This window comes from Salvelinus alpinus, chromosome 5, assembly GCF_045679555.1.
Source record: "Salvelinus alpinus chromosome 5, SLU_Salpinus.1, whole genome shotgun sequence".
Taxonomy (NCBI): domain Eukaryota; kingdom Metazoa; phylum Chordata; class Actinopteri; order Salmoniformes; family Salmonidae; genus Salvelinus; species Salvelinus alpinus.
Window position 1 is genome coordinate 47,381,093 of NC_092090.1, and position 22,193 is coordinate 47,403,285.

Consider the following 22,193-nt stretch of genomic DNA (forward strand, 5'->3'; position numbering starts at 1 on the left):
GTAGTAGGGAGTTGTAGTTTCCAACAGGCTAATATTCTAAGTAGTTTAGCGCATAAGACGTGGTAATTAACTACAATGACCATAATCCATTGCACATCTACTTGTCCGGTCTGTGTTTATTTTACGCCTGTTAAGGAAGAGAGAAGAATGCACCATCATGTGGTGATATAGACAGCAGCTGTTGCTTCGCGAGGTATCTCTAGCTGAAAATACACGGTTTAAGTGATTGATAGTTGGTATTCAGCAGTCATAAAAGTATGCCTTGTTTACTTTGGAGAATGACAAAATAGTGATTTTGTCAGACAGTATAGGCAGCAGCTCTATAGAGTTGATAACTTGGAATGAAATCAAATAAAACAAATGTAATATACACAACTGAAATATTTTAGTAAGCAGTAATGGGCAGTCACTGACATCATGGGACTTTTATTAATTGTTTTATTCTGTGCTGTTACAGCATTCAACCCCATAATGCATAGTGCATTTAATGTAAAAAATAAATAAATACAACATATCCCTTTAATAATCGACCTGAAACCAAACCAACTTCAAAAACCATTAATTGCTAAGCACTACTTGGCACCTACTACCATACCCCGTTCAAAGGCACTTACCATTTTTTTTGTCTCGCCCATTCACCCTCTGAATGGCACACATACACAATCCATGTCTCAAGGCTTCAAAATCCTTCTTTAACCTGCAGCCCACTTCATCAGGGTCACCACTATACTCCTATTACCTTCCCCCCGGCCCACCTCCTCACCCCCCAGTATAACGACCCCCCTCTCATATCACTTACACACACAATCAATGCACACGCTCTCCTGATATTGATCCAGGCTGCTTGCTGAGCTGCTGTACACTGACGAGAAGCTCCTGCCTGGGGTCGCGGTCCCATCCCAGCTCCCTTAGAGCTCAGACACCTGGTTCTGTCCTCATGTTACAGTCATTGGGGCTTCCTATGCACGGTAAATGGAAATGACATTCATCTAGAATGAATCACCCTCTTCTCTTATTACGGTAATTCTCCTCTGTTGTTCAGAATACTGATAACCATCGACATCTATTGTTCTCTGACTAATCTCTGTCATGCGGACAAAGCATAATAAACTGTGTTTATATACACTGAGTGTACAAAACATTAGGAACACCTGCTCTTTCTATGACATAGACTGACCAGTTGGGTGAATCCAGGTGAAAGCTATGATCCCTTATTGATGTCACTTGTTAAATCCACTTCAATCATTGTAGATGAAGTGCAGAAGACAGGTTAAATAAGGATTGTTAAGCCTTGAGACAATTGAGACATGTATTTTGTATGTGCCATTCAGAGGGCAAGACAAAATATTTAAGTGCCTTCAAACAGGGTATGGTAGTAGGTGCCAGACGCACCGGTTTGAGTGTGTCAAGAACGGCAATGCTGCTGGGTTTTTCATGCTTAACAGTTTCCTGTGTGTATCAAGAATGGTCCACCACCCAAGGACATCCAGCCAACTTGACACAACTGTGGGAAGAATTTGAGTCAACATGGGCCAGCATCCTTGTGGAACGCTTTCGACACCTTGTAGAATCCATGCCCCGACGAATTGAGGCTGTTCTGAAAGCAAAAGGGGGTGCAACTCAATATTGGGAAGGTGTTCCTAATGTTTTGTACGCTCAGTGTATATATGCTTATAAAAAATAATCACCACTATTTATTCTCCATATCTCAAATGCGTGCTTGTCTTTCCACACGAACGCCATAGAGTCAGATGGGAGTGATATTTGATGAGCTGGGACTGTACTCTCAAAACGTCTCGGAGTAGGAGTGCTAATCTAGGATCAGGTCCTCCCTTTCCATAAATTCTGATTCATTATGATCTAAAAGGCGCTCGGGCCCAGGTCTTTACTGAAGCTAGGGAATTCAATTACCCACAATTTTACCCTCTCCAATTGGTCGTATTATCCCCAGTCAGAACCAATCAAAAGCAATCAGTATAATCTAATGAAATATATTTGAATCTATTAATTCACTTTGAAATGGCTCACCACCTTTCAGTAATTGAATTGTAGTTATCATCGTGGCAAGGAGAGGGTTTTAAAGTGTGGTGTCTTATACATGGTCCTTGGAGAGTTTTGCTGCAAACGAAAAGCATTCGATAATAATTTTTTTAATGAAATAATAGGTGTTATTACCCACTATAGACCTGCTTCTATTTTCTCACCACCATTTGATGTCATAATAATAGAATTGGACTCAACATCACTGCCCTGGGAAGTGACTTGTATGTATTCTCTATGGTGCATACAGCCGGCTAGTTTTAGTACTGGCTGAGTAGGCTATAGTTACCGCCTCAAGTTATTTAAGGGAGGAATTATTTAAGGGAGGAATCAATCTCCTCTTATGTCACAGTAATAAAATCAGGCATCCAAGCTAGAAATAAAGAAATCAGATAAATAATTGCTACCATGTGCCTGAAAGGAATGAACAGGTCAGGTTAGTTTGGGGAGTTCCCTTTGAAATGTGTCTTTTAATTGAGCAGCTACAGGGGAAGTGAGTGTGTAGGGCCTACACTGTGTGCGTAGGCTGAATCAAGCAGCACTTCCTCATCACTTCTGGGATGTGTGTGTTTTTGTACTTGAACGTGCAGGTGTGTGTGTTTGTTTGAGTATGATGCACTGTGCCAGTGGTGTATGGTGCTTGTACTGGTAATCATGCCCACGGGGTGATGGATATCACTGGCAGCGGTGGTTGGTTGGTAGAGTTGCCAGGGGAATTGTGTCTCCTCCCCTCCCCCCTAGCGTGCTCACAGACCCATCCTCTGCTCTCACAGCACGACACCAATTACCCACCAAACACCAATCAGAGAAGAAATATGACTGTGTTGCTCCCACAGCTCAGTGCACTGTAGCCATGTTATATCTGATAGCCCCAACATCCTGCAGCCTCTGCCTGTTTCACTGTACTACATCACACTGCCTGGCTGCATTCCCAATCCAATCAAAGCCAATGCTAGCCTAGCTTTGTCACAGTGTTATACTGTGTATATATATACCCCATAGATAGACTGTAGGAAATAGCCTACCGTCAGTGTTTTTGCATGGGCTTAGTCATCATACATATGACGTACAGTAGAGGAGAGCTGTGCCTAGGCTCATGCTGGGCTAGCCTCTATGATGATACTCAGTGCAGCTCTCTCACTCTCTCTCTCTACATTTCCCTCGCTCTGGGTCACAGGCTAAGTGGATTTCCTCATGTTCTCCCATTGTGTCTCTAGCCCTACGTCAAGCTATTACAACCTCAATCTGGAGAACAAGCCACCTCTCATCCCCTATACACATGCACGCATGACGCATGCACGCGCACACACACACTCCCCCAAAAAACAACACACACGCACACCTTGCATAGGTAATCTTGGTCATTTCTCGGCGGGAGAAGTGCTTGTGTAAGCAGGAAGCCAGGGATAGTGGTGGTTCAAGGATGTTGCAGTAATGTAATCTCAGCATAAGACAGGGAAAGCACTGCAACACGATCCAACGTTACACACACACACACACACACACACACACACACACACACACACACACACACACACACACACACACACACACACACACACACACACACACACACACACACATAAAATATTCAATGTGATGACGTTGAAACAACGTGGAAAACTGATTGGATTTTCAAAAAGTAATCAACGTAAGGGTCTTTTTTTTAAACCCAATTTGTAACCTAAATCCAATGGCAAGGTTACATTTGTTTAGTGCCGAGCGATTAGTGCTATTTGAGGTCGTTTCAGTTTTGGTTCGATTCTAAAAATTAAAAAAAACAAAATTTTCAAATTTGGTTTTCTATTATTTTTTTAAACATTAAATGCACTATGCATTATGTGGGTTGAATGCTGTAACAACACAGAATAAAACAATTAATAAAAGTCCCATGATGGTAGTGACTGCCCATTACTGCTTATCACTTATTAACCATCATTTATTAACATTACTTTACTTTAATAAAATATTTTAAAATATTTGATGACTTTTTTTTATTCCAAGTTATTATCTTATCTCTATAGAGCTGCTGCCTATGCTGTCTGACAAAATCACTATTTCAGTAGTTCTTCAAAGCAAATAAGTGTAACGACTTCTGCCGAAGTCAGCCCCTCTCCTTGTTCGGGCGGCGTTCGGCGATCGACGTCACAGGCTTTCTAGCCATCGCTGCTCCATTTTTCGTATATCCATTTGTCTGGTCTTGTTTCCATACACACCTGGTTTTCAATTCCCCAATTAAGCTACTTGTATTTAACCCTCTGTTTACCATCATGTGTTGTGTGTAATTGTTTTCATGTTAGGTGGTGTTAGTTTACGCGCTCTACTTTTATGTTCCGTGTTTTGAGCGCGTTTGTTTCATGTAGTGCTCTCGTTTTTTTGGAACTATAATAAAGTGCGCCTGTTCATTATAATCTACTCTCCTGCATTTGACTTCGCCTCCAATACACCATCCTGACAATAAGGTATACTTTTATGACGGCTGAATACCAACCATCGATCACTTAGATCATGTATTTTCAGGTAAAGATACCTTACGAAGCAACTGTTTTCTATGTATCCCTCTTGATCGCGCACACTTCTGTCTCCTACGTAGCAGGCGTAAAAGAAACACAGACCGGACAAGTAGGCGTGCAATTGATTATGGCCATTGTAGTTATCTTATTTTCTATGCTAAACTATGTAGAACATTGGTCTGTTGGAAACTACTACATCACAGAGTTCGGGCATGATCTGATTAATCTATTAAAAAAAATTGCAGCGCAATGTGCACATTGAGCTCGCAGAAAAAAAAGAACAAAATGGAATTCAAATAAGTTAACTGATGTCCAGTCAATTAGTTGTTTAAAAAACGGAAAATAACCGACATTTCTCTTAATTGTTCAGCAAAATAATAATAATATTGATTTCACGTTGAATTCACGTTAGTTGACAACTCAACAAAATGTAAATCAAAAATGTCACATTAAACTGACGTCTGTGCCCAGTGGGAGCCTCTGCAGTGGTTCGGTGGTACAGTGAAATCTACATTTGATTCCCTTCATATCACTATCATCTCTAGAAATCACTAGTGCAGCTGCTGCTCTAAAAGTTTTAACCTATCGTTCATGTGTGTGTGTGTTTTGTCTGTTTTCAGGTCAGTTCTCTCGGCTCCACACTGTTAGGAAAAAATAGTGCTATCTAGAACCTTAAATGGTTCTTTGGCTGTCCCCATAGGATAACCCTTTGAAAAACCATTTTTGGTTGCAGGTAGAACCCTTTTGGGTTCCATGGAAAAGCTTTTCTGTAGAGGGTTCTACATGGAACCCAAAAAGGTTCTACATGGAACCAAAAAGGGTTCTACCTGGAATCAAAAATGTTTTTCCTATAGGGAGAGCTGAAGAATCCTTTTGGAACTGTGTGTAGTAACTGTTAGTGGTGATAGTGTTGTTAGGACCAGGCAGGGCTCTACGCTAACTGTTACATGTGCTCTTAAATGAAACAAATGTAGGAGCACACAAAGAAATTTAGGAGCACAGTGAACATTTTTCAAGTAACACAGAGTTCATTAACAAACAATGTATTACATACATATGTACACTGCGTGTGTGAGTGTGTGTGCGTGTACTGAGGGACACACATCTGTGCATCAGCACATACCACCAAAATCACACATTGACCCCCCGTGCCCACTAGACGCAAAGGATATAATTTGTCCAGCTGCTTTTGTATGTTGGCCGTCTGGCACGCTTAGAGGTCAGTCAGTGGTCCATGGCAGGAGTGGGATCGAACTCCTCGACAGAAGGCCCCTCCAGGCTGATCCTCATGAGGTTTTCGGTGGTTGAGACCCCAAGGCAGCTTCTTGTCGAATTCTTAAGCCGGTTCTGCGCAGAGAAGCCTCGCTCACACTGGGCGGCTGTAATGGGCAGCACCAGCATAAGCTGCACCAACTCCAGTATGTTCTAGGGAAAATATGATATCTTTCAATTTCATTTAAACTCTTCCCATTAACTTATCAAAACCAACCATAACCACTCAGGACTGTTAGCCTACCTTGTAATCGTGCCTGTAGGGGTCCTTTATCAACGTGGTCTCCCACAGGCCACTGTATGACTTGTCCTTGAAATTGTGGCTGACCAGGATTTTCAGCCCGTCATCCTGGATTGCAGCCAAATTGCACCCCGATCTGCAGGATTGAACAGAGAAAGTGAGTTTGCAAATATGCAAACATAACATTGTCCCAGTGTCAAATAAATTCTTACCTCTCTAGAGGCTCTTTGAAATGCCTCATCAGGTCTGCCACACCATCATCGCCAAAGGTGAGAAGGCTGGCCTGGTCTTCTGGCCATGTGTCAGGGTTTAGCACTCTGAAAGACTCCACTGGGGTCTGGACACCCTCATCCTTCAGCAAACCACCAAACCTGGCTTTGAGATCATTCACGCCGATGTTGATGGCCGCCTCCATGTGCTGCTTCATCTGGGGATTGGTGAGGTCCATGAAGCCTTTCAGATTCCCCTTCAGTGTTATTCCCTTTAACATAAATAACACACACACACACACACAGAGACACACAGACCAACACACAATGAAATGTCTGGCCATTTGTCTGTCTCCCAATAAAAAAAATCAAAGACTTCTCCACTGCATTTCCCTTCTTATCCTTAAATCATTCTATTGGACAACGAATACATTGATTCTCACACTGAGAATCTGTCTTAATCATCGATTTCTCTTACATCCTAACAAGCTCTCATCCTAACACACCTGAAATCTCCTCTCATCACCATGCTGCTGAGCAAGCGTGGTCTGTATCTTCTCCAGCATGCCTCCTGCCTTTGCCCTAAGCTTTACTGCTTCCAGTCTGGTCCCTGTCTTCCTCAACTCTGACGTGGCTTGGGGGAGGATCGGGTCATTCCTTTGCAGGGTGAGGCTAAGTGTGGATAGCTCCTCAAACACGTCGGAGACAAAATGGCAGAACACACAAAAGAGTGCATTCTACATTTCCCGCTTTATCTGTTAAGTAGTGAGTAAATAAACTGTCACCTGTCAATTACTTGATTCTGCTAGTTCATTTGAGTCTAGAACCTATTTTTTTAAACTAGTGTGGTATTAAATTTCCTGTGTAAAACTGACCTTCTTTGCTCGCCCTTGAATTTCCGCTGTTGTTGATGCTACGACCAGGTGCTCCATGTGCTGCATATATATGACAACTACTAGAAATAATAGAACATCATGAAACATCTAAGAAGCCAGGCCTGGTATTTATAGCGGATTTTGAAAAGGCATTTGCTAAAGTAAGACTGGATTTTATTTATAAATGCCTGGATTTTTTCAATTTAGGTGATTCTCTTATAAAATGGGTAAAAATAATGTATAGCAACCCCAGATGTAAAATAGTAAATCACAGCTACTTCTCAGAGAGGTTTGAATTGTCAAGAGGAGTTAAACAAGGGTGTCCGCTGTCACCATATCTATTCGTTATGGCCATCGAAATGCTGGCTATTAAAATCAGATCCAATAACCACATTAGAGGATTAGAAATCCAAGGCTTAAAAACAAAGTTGTCCGTGTATGCCGATGACTCAAGTTTTATATTAAGTCCGCAAGCTAGATCCCTGCAATGTCTCATCGAGATCTAGATAACTTTTCTGTACTCTGGACTAAAACCTAATTATGATAAGTGTACAATATTACGGATTGGATCTTTAAAAAATACTACTTTTACATTACCCTGCAGTTTACCTATAAAATGGGCTGATGGTGAAGTAGACATATTTGGTATTCATATCACAAAATATATAAATAAGCTCTCCACAATGAATTTCATTAGAAAACTATAAATGTAAAAATAGACAAGATCCTACAACCATGGAGAGGTAAATACCTGTTTATTTATGTAAAAATTGCCCTGATTAACCCCTTAGTCATATCTCAGTTTACTCACTTACTTTTGGCGCTGCCTACTCCTGATTATTCATTTTTCAAATCATATGAGCAAAAATGCTTTATCTGGGATGCTAAACCAGACAAAATAAAGCGTGCCTATCTATATAATGAATATGAATTGGGTGGGTTGAGATGATTAAATAGCACTAAACCTTTCTTTAAAAGCTTAATTTATTCAAAAGTTTTACTTGACCCCTAAATGGTTCTCAAGTAGATTACTAAGAAAAGCTCATCCATTGTTTAAAAATGGCCTTTTTGCCTTTGTGCAGATTGCCATGTCTCATTTTCAATTAATTGAAAAGGATACTTTTTTCAAAGTATCTCTCTTTTTCAAACAAGCATTGCAGAGCTGGCTACAATTTTCAATTTCATCCCCATGAAAAGATAGAACAAATATTATGTCTGAACTCAAATGTGATGGTTGATAAAATACCTGTATTGATCGGAAAGATGTTTGAAAAGGGTATTTTGTTCTTGAATGATATTGTAAATCGGAATCGTAGTTATGTCCTTCATGGAGTTATCAGAATTGTACGAGAAGGTCTGCTTAATCCAAGAGTACAACCAATTGATTACAGCATTACCCCAAAAATGGAGGTGGCAGGTGACAGCGGGAGGAGGTAGGGAACTGGTCTGTCTGCCCAATATAAAGGATCAAAACTGGCGGAGGAATAAAGTAGCATAAATAGGAAAGTATACCAGTTTCATTTGAGGACCAGGATGTTGACAACTGTACCATACCGATTGCAAAATAGTTTGGAAGAGATTTCTGATGTACCGATTCCATGGTACAGGGTGTATGGTTTGATATACACTGCTCAAAAAAATAAAGGGAACACTAAAATAACACATCCTAGATCTGAATGAATGAAATATTCTTATTAAATACGTTTTTCTTTACATAGTTGAATGTGCTGACAAGAAAATCACACAAAAATTATCAATGGAAATCAAATTTATCAACCCATGGAGGTCTGAATTTGGAGTCACACTCAAAATTAAAGTGGAAAACCACACTAGAGGCTGATCCAACTTTGATGTAATGTCCTTAGAACAAGTCAAAATGAGGCTTAGTAGTGTGTGTGGCCTCCACGTGCCTGTATGACCTCCCTACAACGCCTGGGCATGCTCCTGATGAGGTGGCGGATGGTCTCCTGAGGGATCTCCTCCCAGACCTGGACTAAAGCATCCGCCAACTCCTGGACAGTCTGTGGTGCAACGTGGCGTTGGTGGATGGAGCGAGACATGATGTCCCAGATGTGCTCAATTGGATTCAGGTCTGGGGAACGGCGGGCCAGTCCATAGCATCAATGCCTTCCTGCTGACACACTCCAGCCACATGAGGTCCAGCATTGTCTTGCATTAGGAGGAATCCAGGGCCAACCGCACCAGCATATGGTCTCACAAGGGGTCTGAGGATCTCATCTCGGTACCTAATGGCAGTCAGGCTACCTCTGGCGAGCACATGGAGGGCTGTGCGGCCCCCCAAAGAAATGCCACCCCACACCATGACTGACCCACCGCCAAACCGGTCATGCTGGAGGATGTTGCAGGCAGCAGAACGTTCTCCACGGCGTCTCCAGACTCTGTCACGTCTGTCACATGTGCTCAGTGTGAACCTGCTTTCATCTGTGAAGAGCACAGGGCGCCAGTGGCGAATTTGCCAATCTTGGTGTTCTCTGGCAAATGCCAAACGTCCTGCACGGTGTTGGGCTGTAAGCATAACCCCCACCTGTGGACGTCGGGCCCTCATACCACCCTCATGGAGTCTGTTTCTGACCGTTTGAGCAGACACATGTACATTTGTGGCCTGCTGGAGGTCATTTTGCAGGGCTCTGGCAGTGCTCCTCCTTGCACAAAGGCGGAGGTAGCGGTCCTGCTGCTAGGTTGTTGCCCTCCTACGGCCTCCTCCACGTCTCCTGATGTACTGGCCTGTCTCCTGGTAGCGCCTCCATGCTCTGGACACTACGCTGACAGACACAGCAAACCTTCTTGCCACAGCTCGCATTGATGTGCCATCCTGGATGAGCTGCACTACCTGAGCCACTTGTGTGGGTTGTAGACTCCGTCTCATGCTACCGCCAGCATTCAAAAGTGACCAAAACATCAGCCAGGAAGCATAGGAACTGAGAAGTGGTCTGTGGTCACCACCTGCAGAACCACTCCTTTATTGGGGGTTGCTAATTGCCTATAATTTCCACCTGTTGTCTATTCCATTTGCACAACAGCATGTGAAATTTATTGTCAATCAGTGTTGCTTCTTAAGTGGACAGTTTGATTTCACAGAAGTGTGATTGACTTGGAGTTACATTGTGTTGTTTAAGTGTTCCCTTTATTTTTTTGAGCAGTGTATAAAACAACACAAGATTCAAGACTTAATGCTTTTCAGCTAAAATTATTATTTAGAATTCTTGCCACCAACAAAATGTTGAATATTTGGGGCATAAAATCATCGAAGCTCTGCAGATTTTGATACAGAATCAATAGACCATTTATTTTGGTATTGCCCTCAGGTAGCCTGTTTCTGGTCTCAGGTTCAGGAATGGCAGAAAATGCATAGTATTGATCTAAAATTGACCCTAGAAATAGTACTGTTTATGAGATCTGGAGAGACCGGGTCAGTCAATTACTAAGATATTAATACAGTTAGTAAAAATATTTATCTTCAACTCGCAATCTGTGGATTCTATTTGATTAGATAGATTGAAATTGTACGTTAAACATCACAGCATATTTGAAAGATATATGTTGCGTAGAAATTCGAAGAGGGTGGCCAGCAGAGATAGGTGGGATGGACTAAGAGATGGTGATGGTGGAGATGTGGAATTGGAGACAAGTGGGAGTGGAGTTGCTGTGCGGGAGATAGAATGATGGTCAAAGATAAAAGTAAAAAATAAAGTAAAAATAAAACATAATCTGTCTTTTTCTTTTTTCTCTTTAGTTCATTCTCTTGGTTGTTGGTGCATTGGGGGTGGGGAATGGAATTATTTTTTTATTTTTTTTATTCTTGGGGGGGACTGTGGGAGGGGTCTCGAATGTTTGAGGGACAGCTACTGGGGAACTGTGGGGGGATCTTGGAGGGTTCGGGTTCACGTTTTCTTTGGCCTGGTGGGAGATCTGTCAACGTGCCCTTGAACAGGGCATTGACCCTGGATGCTTCTGTGTGTCGCTCTGAATGGGAGTCTGCTGGATGACTGGTATGGTGTAGTTGTTGAGCGGCTTCACTGCAAGTATATTGTATGTTTCAGATATTCAATCAAATCAAATCAAATCAATAAATAAAAACAATTCAGCATCTCCTTCCCCCCTGTCTCTTATGCCAACCGAAAACAATAATTCTGTGGTATTTACCATTCCAGCACTTAGCGCACACACACACACACAGACACACACAGACACACACACACACACACACACACACACACACACACACACACACACACACACACACACACACACACACACACACACACACACACACACACACACACACACACACACACACACACACACAGTATTGTTTAACATTATCTGCTAGCAAATACAACTAAATCATAGAGAATGTATTTGTTACAAACCTATGTGGCATACAGTGGGTTGGGATTATATGCCCCCCTGCCTCTCTCTGCAGGTGGGCAATCACTCCCCCACGGTGGCCCATGTTCACGGAGGCACCATCTGCCCCGAAGGAGATTAACTTCTTCATCCATGACCCTCCATCCTCCTCTGGGCCAACCACGTGAAATGCGGCCTTGGTGGCAACCAAAACACCTCGATTGACAACACAAAAGAACAATTATACAAAAGTGTTTCTGACAAATTAAATTCTATCTCCATTACGAATAATGATTAAATTTTACACAAGAATAAAGCCTATAAAGAGGAACAATTTACCAATGGCATGGGAGTGCTCAAGGGTCTGTTGTCCGACCAGGAGATTGACTGGCTTCCCATCCTCCAACAAGCGCAAGTAGACAATCTTGCATTCTGTGGATATATCAGTGTCTTCGTCTATTAGAACGGCAAGATACTTTGTGGCTTTCAGCTTCACTTACAGGCTCTCTCTCATTATGTCAGCAATTTTACCGATCATCCCCTCACATCTTACATCATTGTCGTATGTGGGATTAATGTCAACTTTGTGGTGGTTGATTTGACGAAAGGTTTGACGAAAGGTTCTTCTTCTTTCGCAATGAAGTATGCAATGTTTATCTTTATTTTCAGCTGCCTCCTCTTCTCCTCCTCAGACAGCAGCACTTGCCTCCTCAAGGCTGCTGACACCGTGCCTGATGGTCTCTCCTGTCTCAACAGGTGCAGATCTCTGCACTGGATATGCCACCGCGAGATGTTATGTTTTGCTACGCTATCTCTTTTCAGATGTGGGTTTCCTGACACGAAGGACGAGTTTCCCGCCTATTTCTGCCTTCTACAATATTTGCAGAACATGACGTTGTTTTCGAACTCTAGCCATGGGAACATTTTGAACCAATTCGCATTGGATCTATATGTTCTCCCTCCACGGCTACAGTGGACATTGAAGGGACAAATGGGGGTCACGGTAGCTTCGCTAACATTGTTCTCAGCAGCTTCGCTAACGTTGTTCTCAGCAGCTACGCTAACGTTGTTCTTAGCATCCCTAACGTTAGCCGCCTCAGGCAAACCTTGTGAAGAGGCTTCATTAGTTGAACCTTGCGAATCCCCCTTTCCGGATTCTTCTTTCTCCTCGTCTCTTTTTCGCTTAAAATAAAATTGAAGGGGCTTCATTTTTAGCGATGTCTGCACGTTAACTCATAGCCTGTACCTATACTTTTTTCCAGTGTTGTTCACCTTTTTCTCACTCTGACTGGACCACGTCATCACAGAAAACTCTACTGTGTTTGGCACATGCTGCTTGTGGAATGTGGGACTGTTATTTTTAAACAATTAGCAGCGGGGGAACAATAGATTACGGTAGGTTGTAATCTTTACCTCGTAAATTATTTTTCCGGTTCGCACATATCTATTTTTAGGGGCAAATGCGAGTGAAATACTCGCACTGTAGAGCCCTGCCAGTGGTTTATTTACTGCACTCCTATTGAGCTTATCCTAACAGTCTCGTGAGCAATGGGCTTGGCAGGCATCACGCCTGCTGTTTTTCTCACTGAACCAAGGAGTTGGCAAAGAGTGCCGAGGGGAGGTGATGTGTGGTGAGGGTTAGGAGGAGAGGGGGGGGGGGGGTTCTGGTAAAAGACCTGTGGCCTCTGTGATAAGAAAAGGACAGTGTGTGTGACTCCAGCCGAGGACCCGGGCAGCTAGATGTACTGTGGAGAGAGGGAGATAAGAGCTAGGGACATACACACACTGTGAGTGGGGAAGGATGCATGCACACAGGGACACGCACACAGTAGAGCCTAGGGAGGTCACCTTCAAACCCCGCTCTGCAGCACTCCAACTGGGACAGCGTCCAGTACAGACCCCTCCGCCTCCTTCTATTCTTCCCCTCATGCTACTCTCCTTTCCATTCTTCCATCCTTCTTTCTCTCACAAAGCCACATACATCGGCACCGTGGGGTTACCTGGGAATTCCTCTACATCCTATCTAGCTGGGGAGGGGTAGAAGAGTAGGGTAGTGTTGCTCCAACTCCCACCTCCTTATTGAAGGGCTGGACAGTTAGGAGCAGTCGGGAGGCAGAGGAAAGAGGGGGGGCAGGGGGGGGTGGTATGCTGATACAGTCCATTCAGAGCCTCCCCCTCCCTCATCTCAATTTCTCCCTTTTTCCTCCCAGTCTTCTCTGAGGTGCAGTATTCTATTTTTGCCAGTCGCTCTCACTGGAATCCACAAAGTCTCTTACACTCTCTCCATGATTTCCTTCTCTCTCTCACTTTCTCACTATTTTTCTCTCTCTCTCTCTCGCTCTTTAAAGCTTTTCGTTTGAAATGAAGGGTTGAAACACATTCAGACGCGGTGGAAAGTAACACGATTGCTCTGTGGTGTGTGTGTGTGTGTGTTGATAGTTCAGTGAATGTGTCTGTATTTCTGATACCTCTCTCAGCGTCTGATCCACAGTTATGGTTTTGGTTCCCAAAGATGCTTAGAGGTGGAAGAGTTCCATCTTTACCCTCCAGAACCCATATTTCTAAAACATGTCTCACTTCTGTTAAGCTCCATTAACAGTCTGTGTTATGTGAAGTAGACCTGCGTTCACTTGTCAGAGTGAATTTTAACCAAGGCTCACACACATTTTCATACAGCGCTACACAGTGAATATAGTGTGTGTGTGTGTGTGTGTGTGTGTGTGTGTGTGTGTGTGTGTGTGTGTGTGTGTGTGTGTGTGTGTGTGTGTGTGTGTGTGTGTGTGTGTGTGTGTGTGTGTGTGTGTGTGTGTGTGTGTGTGTGTGTGTCCGTGTGTGTGCGTGTGTCCGTGTGTGTGCGCGTACTGAACATCGTAATCCAATGGTTAAGAATAGCTTTTAGGGACACTCAGACACCTAGGCGAATGGGTTTTGCAATTCTGGAGATGTAACATTTTCTGGGCCTAGATACTGTGGGGCATCCTCAATCAATGATGTTCAGCTGTTAATATGTATTCACTCTGCACTTCAAGGTAATGTACACATATCCAGGTAATTTGACAGGTTCAGGATATACGAAGCATCCGGTGATAAATGGAGCACACTGTTTTGACAGCATCTGTGTTGTACTATCCTCCTTTCTTTGTATTATCTCTGCTGTTTTCCAGTCTCATGTAACATGGGAGAGATATTGTATGGCTCAGTCCCTACCAGAAAAGCTCACTAAATAGAAAAGCTTTCTAAATATTTGTAAGAAATAGTCATACAGTGGCCTGGGGTGGTCTCGTGGTATAAACCGCCGCCTCCGGTGCAAGCGTGGGTTCGAATCCGACCCTCTCTTTCACTGTCCTATCAAATATGAAAACTAAAAAAAGAATAATGGAGTGGGACTGCCCCACTCCTAAAATAAATAAAAAATGGTTGTACAGCTCACTTCTTATGGGGTTGGATCTCTCCATCAAGGTCAGCTGTCAGCTCTGCCTACAACACAGAGGCTTCATCCAGAATGCAAATGAAGCAGTTTGGCTGTGTTGGGATCTTAATTTGAGCTTCAATAAGCATTTTTTAAGCTTCAATAAGGGGTTAATAACACGTTGTTGAAGCATGCAGGCAATGCATTTTTGTTCTCTCTCTTTTTAATTTTAGTTGGTAGCGAGGCAGGATTTGGAAGAGTGGGGGAGGAGGTGGGATTTATGTGTGTGTGGGTGGGTGGGTGGGTGCACACACCTCTGTTAGAGTGTGGAAGATGCTTGTTTCCGTGCGTTTATACAGTAGCCTTCATGCGCGCGTGTGTGTGCATGTGTGTGTGTGTGTGTGTGTGTGTGTGTGTGTGTGTGTGTGTGTGTGTGTGTGTGTGTGTGTGTGTGTGTGTGTGTGTGTGTGTGTGTGTGTGTGTGTGTGTGTGTGTGTGTAGTATGTGTAGGACAGAGAAAAATAGCTAATTTATCACATGCTCTGGAACCTTCTAGGGGTCAGCACGTGTCCAAGTGTTCTCTAATGAACATCCCTCTCTAGCCAATCACAGCCTGCCTCCAGTGAGGCGGCTCCAACGGCTAGCCAATCACACGACTCTTCCTGGGCGCAGCGATGGGTAGAATTGATGAAAGTGCTAATTCCTCCTGAAGGATCACCTAACGCAGAAGGAAATAAAGCTATATTGGAGCCTGGCAATATTACGCTCTATGGAAATGTAATAAAGCCTGAACAGCATCGATCTCATCAGACTCTCACCAGTAATATTTTTATAGTGGAGCCTGCCAGTCTGTATTGAGCTCCATGGAAATGTAGCAGCTTGTCTTGAATAGAAACTCACCATAGTCAGCTTGTGACTGAATACACTATGGAGCCTGGATGTACCACCAAGCTGAATGGAAATGCAGTAAAGCAAAATCTTAGCATATGATTACTCTATATTGTATAACTTGTATGTATAGTGTAGGCACCTGTATGTATAGTGTAGGCCTATATTTATCCAAATATAGTAACGTTTGAATGAAATGTAGTAAAGAATATCTCTATAAGTAACCTGAGATATTGCTACTCTGGAGCATTTGAGGAACATTTGAGAAACTTGGATATTGCAGCATTGGGTTTTCTTCTCTATATATTTTAGGTATAGACTGGTTTGGAATAATCTCGATGGTAGTTTTTCCCCCTCATAAGAACGTCAAAATAACCGTCATAGAGAATAATTGTCAAGGACGCTGGTCTGTTCAGGACCTGGTCTGTTAGCTCATGCCAAAAACGTGTATTTTTTTACTTTTACTTTTACTTCCTTATTTGACCGTAATAGGACTTTGTCAGCAGATCAGAGGTGTCTATGAAGGATTCCTGAAATTTCCTTGTGGTCCTCTGTTCCTGTTTCCACAAAGCTCTTAGTACGTAAAATTACAGTAATATTTTGTAATATTACGTGATATTTTTGGTGATCCTGGCCACACTAACTGGAGAGGAGAGAACACTGGCCTGATTTGCTAACCAAGCTAAATTTAACTCCCTCATTCCCCATATTCACAGACCTGGAGGTCAGTTAGCTAAGGAGTCTTGTTCTGTGGACTGAAGCAGGGTGCTATTTTGAGAGTAGAAAAAAAAACATGTCTATCTTAGTTTGGCCAGACACTTATCCAGAAGCTTCATTGAAGCTTTATTATAGTTATAATAGTAATTTTATTCTCAAATTGTATCATTGCCTCAAATCCCCAACTCTGCTGTTGAAAGCACCAACCTCCAACCAACTGGGCCATTGAAACCACCAAGCGTTAAACTGCCTGGCGCTCTATGGAACGTGTCTGTGTGTAATGTATGTGTGGGGAGTCCCCGTCACACTCTGATGATATCGACGACGAGAGTCCAGAGGCCCTGTCGCATCCTGATGATGAATGAGCCTGAGAGGGGTGTTCATCATCGCAGGGCCAGATTACTCCTCCGTCCTGGGACACTTCTCTCGCTTCATCATCCCTCCATCCGAGGGTACACATCACCCTCTTTCTCTCCCTCTCTCTATCCCACTCTCCACCCCCACATCCTAAACACATAATCTCTCATTCCAGTCGTTCCATGTCATTTCAGTAAGCCATGACACCCACCATCTCAGATTGTTCTGAAATCATTCCTGTAGTTAGAAACAGGTAAAAAATTATTTTGTTGAAATGTAATTTGATTTAGGAGAAATTAGCCAATTGATTGCACCCAAATTGGCCATTTTAATTTATAGGATTTAGATTATATTCTATAATGACACAGGGCGAGACCCAGATGCAGACACAGGAGGCAGATGATTAGAGTCTCTGGTATTTATTAAAATACAAGGGGCAGGCAATAGGCAGGTCGAGGACAGGCTGAAGTTCATTAACCAGGTCAGAGTCAGAAAGGTACAGGGAGGCAGGCAGGCTCGAGGTCAGGGCAGGCTGAATTGTCAGGCAGGCGAGCTCAGTGTCAGGGCAGGTAGAACTGGTCGGAACTGGGAGGGCTAGAAAACAGAGACTAGGACAACAGGAGCACGGAAAAACACGCTGGTAAGCTTGACAAGACGAACTGGCAACAGACCAACAGAGAACACAGGTATAAATACACTGGGGATAATGGGGAAGATGGGCGACACCTAGAGGGGAGTGGAGACAAGCACAAAGATAGGTAAACAGATCAGGGTGTGACAATACCCCCCAGGGGCTCCACCTGGCGTCCTAGTTGGGCGCATACCTGGTTGACCGGGGTGCCGGCGGTGAAAGTCGGCAATGAGGGCCAGGTCCAGGATGTCCTTAGCGGGGACTCAGCACCTCTCCTCCGGGCCATAACCCTCCCAGTCAACCAGGTACTGGAAACCCCAGCCCCGAGGTCGAAACCTCATGAGGTGTCTCACCGTGTACACCGGATGGCTGTCGATGAGATTGGGAAATGATGTAATGTGATTTTAAACTGTTTAATGAAAGGGAACCCAATTCCCTTTAAAGTTAACTAAGTCATTGGTCCGCCCAATGAGCACAGACATTGATCTGGCGTCATGGGACAGCCTTTTTCTGCTCTTCCGAATATAACTCCCACCTTGGGAATTTATCTTCAGACCAGCTTACCTCAATAACCGAGAGGGCTAAGGTTTGAGTAGATTGCTGAATTCTTAACTATACCACGTGGTTAAACTCTGAGACTATCGATCAGACAGAATAAGAGCTACTCTTCGATACTAATTACTAGTCTGCAGCTAGAAATTATGTACCCGTGAATGCGAAGACCGACAACCGCCGAAACATCTATTCTATAACAACATTGCTGAATGTTACTCTGAACTATCCATTCTAACCACGGCAGAGAGAGAGAGGGTGGACAAACTCTCCAACAGAAACTAAATTTCCAACAGAGATCACGACGACACACTGAGCGTAAATATATATATTGATTGCAATTATTCCCGAATGAGTGAGCGTTCATGTGCAAAGGATTAGCATTTCAATTGTTATAATTATCAACTTTGTAGTGTCTTTTATCTTTCGCGCCCTTCTCAGTCCCTTTGTCTAGCAAGCCGCTATGCCGGTTTAGCCCACTAGGGCACATCCCCTATCATTACCTTGTAACCATATCTACTTTGTTTGTGTGTGCATTTCTGTGATTATTTAGTTAGTTCATAAATAAATGATTGAGACAATTGATGTATGGATGATTCATAGTGAAGACTGGGTTTGTGCAGATAACCAGCAATTTACGACGTTTGGAATGAGACTAACGTGAGGTAAAGAATAATTCATTAATTAGAAGACTAATTGATCAGATATGAAAATATTTGTAATATGAATATTTTCCTTGGTGCCCCGACTTCCTAGTTAATTACATTTGCATGATTAAGTTAGTTTAATCACGTAATAATAATTACAGAGAATTTATTTGATAAAAATACGTCTTCAGTTTAACGATGCCAAAGACACGACAATTGTTTAGCTAGTTAATTAGACCCAGATGTGTCTGGGGGTGATTACGGCCATCTATTGTATTTCATGAACATGTGTATATGTCTAGACAATAGTGACCCATCCACTTAGCTAGATGTGGTTATAGCATTTCCTTCACATGACTCATCAATTTAGACTAGTGTGTCGGGTAAACGTCATCTAATAATGATTCAAAAATGTATAAAACATTTTTATCTGGACACTTTCTGTTTTAGATATTGCTTCTATGCAAGTTATCACTTCACTGTACCGTTTACACCTTCTGTATCCTGTGCATGTGACAAATAAACATAATAGTACAATGTATATATCAGGAAACCGCTCTATGTGTATTGTGATTAGTGATATTTACCATTAAACTAAGCTAAACCCAAACCAATACCGTTAACATTGCAAAACACTATACGGTTTGTGTTTGGGACTTTTTCCATTGATGTCACCGATGTGTGGAGAGACGGACCAAGGCGCAGCGTGATTAAAATTCCACATATTTATTTAAGCGAAACTTCCAAACAAAAAGAACCAAACAACGAACCGTGACATCAGCGGTGCTACATGCACTAACTCAAAACAATATCCCACAAAGCAGGTGGAAACAGGGAACCCTTAAGTATGATCCCCAATTAGAGACAACGAACCTCAGCTGCCTCTAATTGGGAACCATACCCAGAGCACCAACATAGAAATAATAAACCTAGAACACCCCCTAGTCACACCCTGGTCTTACTCATTGGTAGGGAGACGTTTGGCCCAAATCGGATATTAGGTACTATATTTGTTGAATATTATCTGAAACCTATAAATTAGAATGGCCAGTTTGGGTGCAATCAATTAGCTTCATTTCTCAGAGAACAAAATAATGTTTCACGAATGCTAATCGTATCTTTTACTAATTACAGAACCGATTTCAGAACAATCTGAAGTGGTGTGTTGAAATCCTCTTCTGCTTTTTGAGGTGGAACGACCCATCGTGCTTGTGTGTGTAAAATGCTGGTATCCAAGGAAACTAGGGTTCTGCACTGCATAATGGAGTGTGTGTGTGTGTGTGTGTGTGTGTATATATGCGGTGTTAAGAGTGTAAAGAATGGGTCAGGCTAGTGTTGGAGTGTGTACAGGACATAGCTAAATTAGACTGACATGCCATGAGACCTGGAGGAGGGGAAAGAGCTGATCCACTTACATGTCAAGCCAAACAGACACACTTCATTTAGATGTAGACCATATCAGCAGTTCTGTTTTGTTTAGTCCCCTGCAACTGAGGTCACCAGACATGTGATCCACGCGAGACCTGCGGTTGTATGTCCCTCTGCTTTCCTGGAGCATACATACTGTAGTCTATATGCATGCTTGTGTGTATGTGACAGTTTATTCCAATATAAGAGCATCCCTGATTAATATTGCATTTTGTTCTCCCCTCCCACATATCCTCATCCCCCATTTAGGATATAGTTTAATTCAGACTGTGTAAAACAGGCAGTTAGGAATATTAATGACGACATTTACATCCAGCATTTATCAGCCTCTGCTTTGTGCTCTGTGCCTCTCTCCTACCAAAAATAACTGAGTAAATGTAGTAAAAAAAATAGGAGGGGAGGTGTAAAGATTGCAGAGGCACGAATAGTGTATGCTCACAATTGATTTCTGCCTCTGCTCTTTAACTAATGGACTGTTCCCTGTCAATATCTTATATGAACCCTAAGAAGTGTGTGTGTGTGTGTGTGTGTGTTTGCTTTGTATCTCATTACTAAGAAACCCTGAGCGTAGTAATTATCTTGGGCCATCCCTACTGTCCAGCATAGTAGTGTGTTTTTGGTGTGTGTAGACAATGTGTATATATGTGGGTGTGTGTAGGTTTTCCAGTTGTGTGTTAATCTGCTCGACAGGGAAATCAGTCTTATTCTCAGTCGTAACTCCACCTTGACGGTATCTCCTCTTAGCTCATAATTGGTTTTATTCTCTGTGGCGGGTATAAGGGTAGGTGTGTACGTGTATGCATGCGTGTGTGTTTGTGTTTAATTGACACTGTAAAACCTGAGTTGGGTTTACTCAAATGGTTTAAGGAAACCGAATGCATCGAACCATTTGAGTTTGAAAAATTAGTAATTTGAGTATGCTGTACTGTCAATGTTTGAGTAAGCACAAAAAGTGGTTTGAATAACAATGTAAATATAACATAACACTATTGAGAGAAGCTAACTTAAATGATGTTGTTGACCTCACTTAAATATACTATGTTATTGTAACATAACCCTTTTGAGTGAAGTTGACTTACGGACATATGAGTTACGCTTACTTAAACATGAAAACATGCTACTCAAGTGGTTTAAGGAAACTGAATATACAAATTTTATTAAGTTGTAACAACTCAACACGCTTTGAACCAATGAAGTTGTGCCAACTCAATGTACAGTAATTTCATACAAAAATTACATAAACACACGCATAATGGAGAGCTGGCACAAAAACATGGTCTTAATGAGAAGAGAGGACACAAGGAATCGAGGAAATCCAATTGAGATTCTGCCATTGGCAAAGAACAGGTTATTACAAAGCAAGGAAATATGGTCTATCCTCCTCTGAATCCCAAATCAACTTCTTGGAAAAATCTCAATTGCATTTCCTTGATTCATTCTTGCCTATTGCCTCCTCAAAACCCATTGGATGACAGGTTAAGAGGTCCCTCCCCTCTGACCTTTTCATCCAATGGGTTTTGAGAAAAAGACACAAGGAGGCAAGAAACCTTTATTTAGTTTCTCCTCCCTATAGGCACTTATAAAAATATAGGTATAGGCATTCATTCACAGGGTGGCACGCAACCGAGAGGTCGTTGGTTCGAAATCCCGAGCCGATTAGGTGGAAAAGAATCTGTCGATGTTGCTCTGGATAAGAGTGTACTAAAATGTAAATATGTATTTATGTCAGACTTCATTTTCTGTTTCAAACCAAATACTCTTGAAAGTTGTATATTTTGTACTGTATTCTAGACACAGCTCAACATAACAGTTCTAACTCAATCCAACCCAATGTCTCGTGAATAAATAAAAAAATTAGAGAATCCAGCCTTAAGCCACATTCGTAATGTAGAAACAAGGACAAAGTGTGTTTTCAGCCAGTCGTTGTCATTTGGTCAATGTCTACACATGTATCATCAAATCATTCTTCAGACCCTTTATCCTTGGCTTCAGTTTCCCATCTTCTAAACCGAGCAGGATTTTCTGAATGAACTTGAAAGTGTTGGA

General features: G+C 42.4%; 1 pseudogene; it reads right to left on the reverse strand.

The window, feature by feature from the left end:
* Positions 1 to 6,274: 6,274 nt before the first annotated feature.
* The window catches only part of LOC139575125 (uncharacterized), a 101,742-nt pseudogene continuing 85,823 nt past the window's right edge, over positions 6,275 to 22,193 (reverse strand).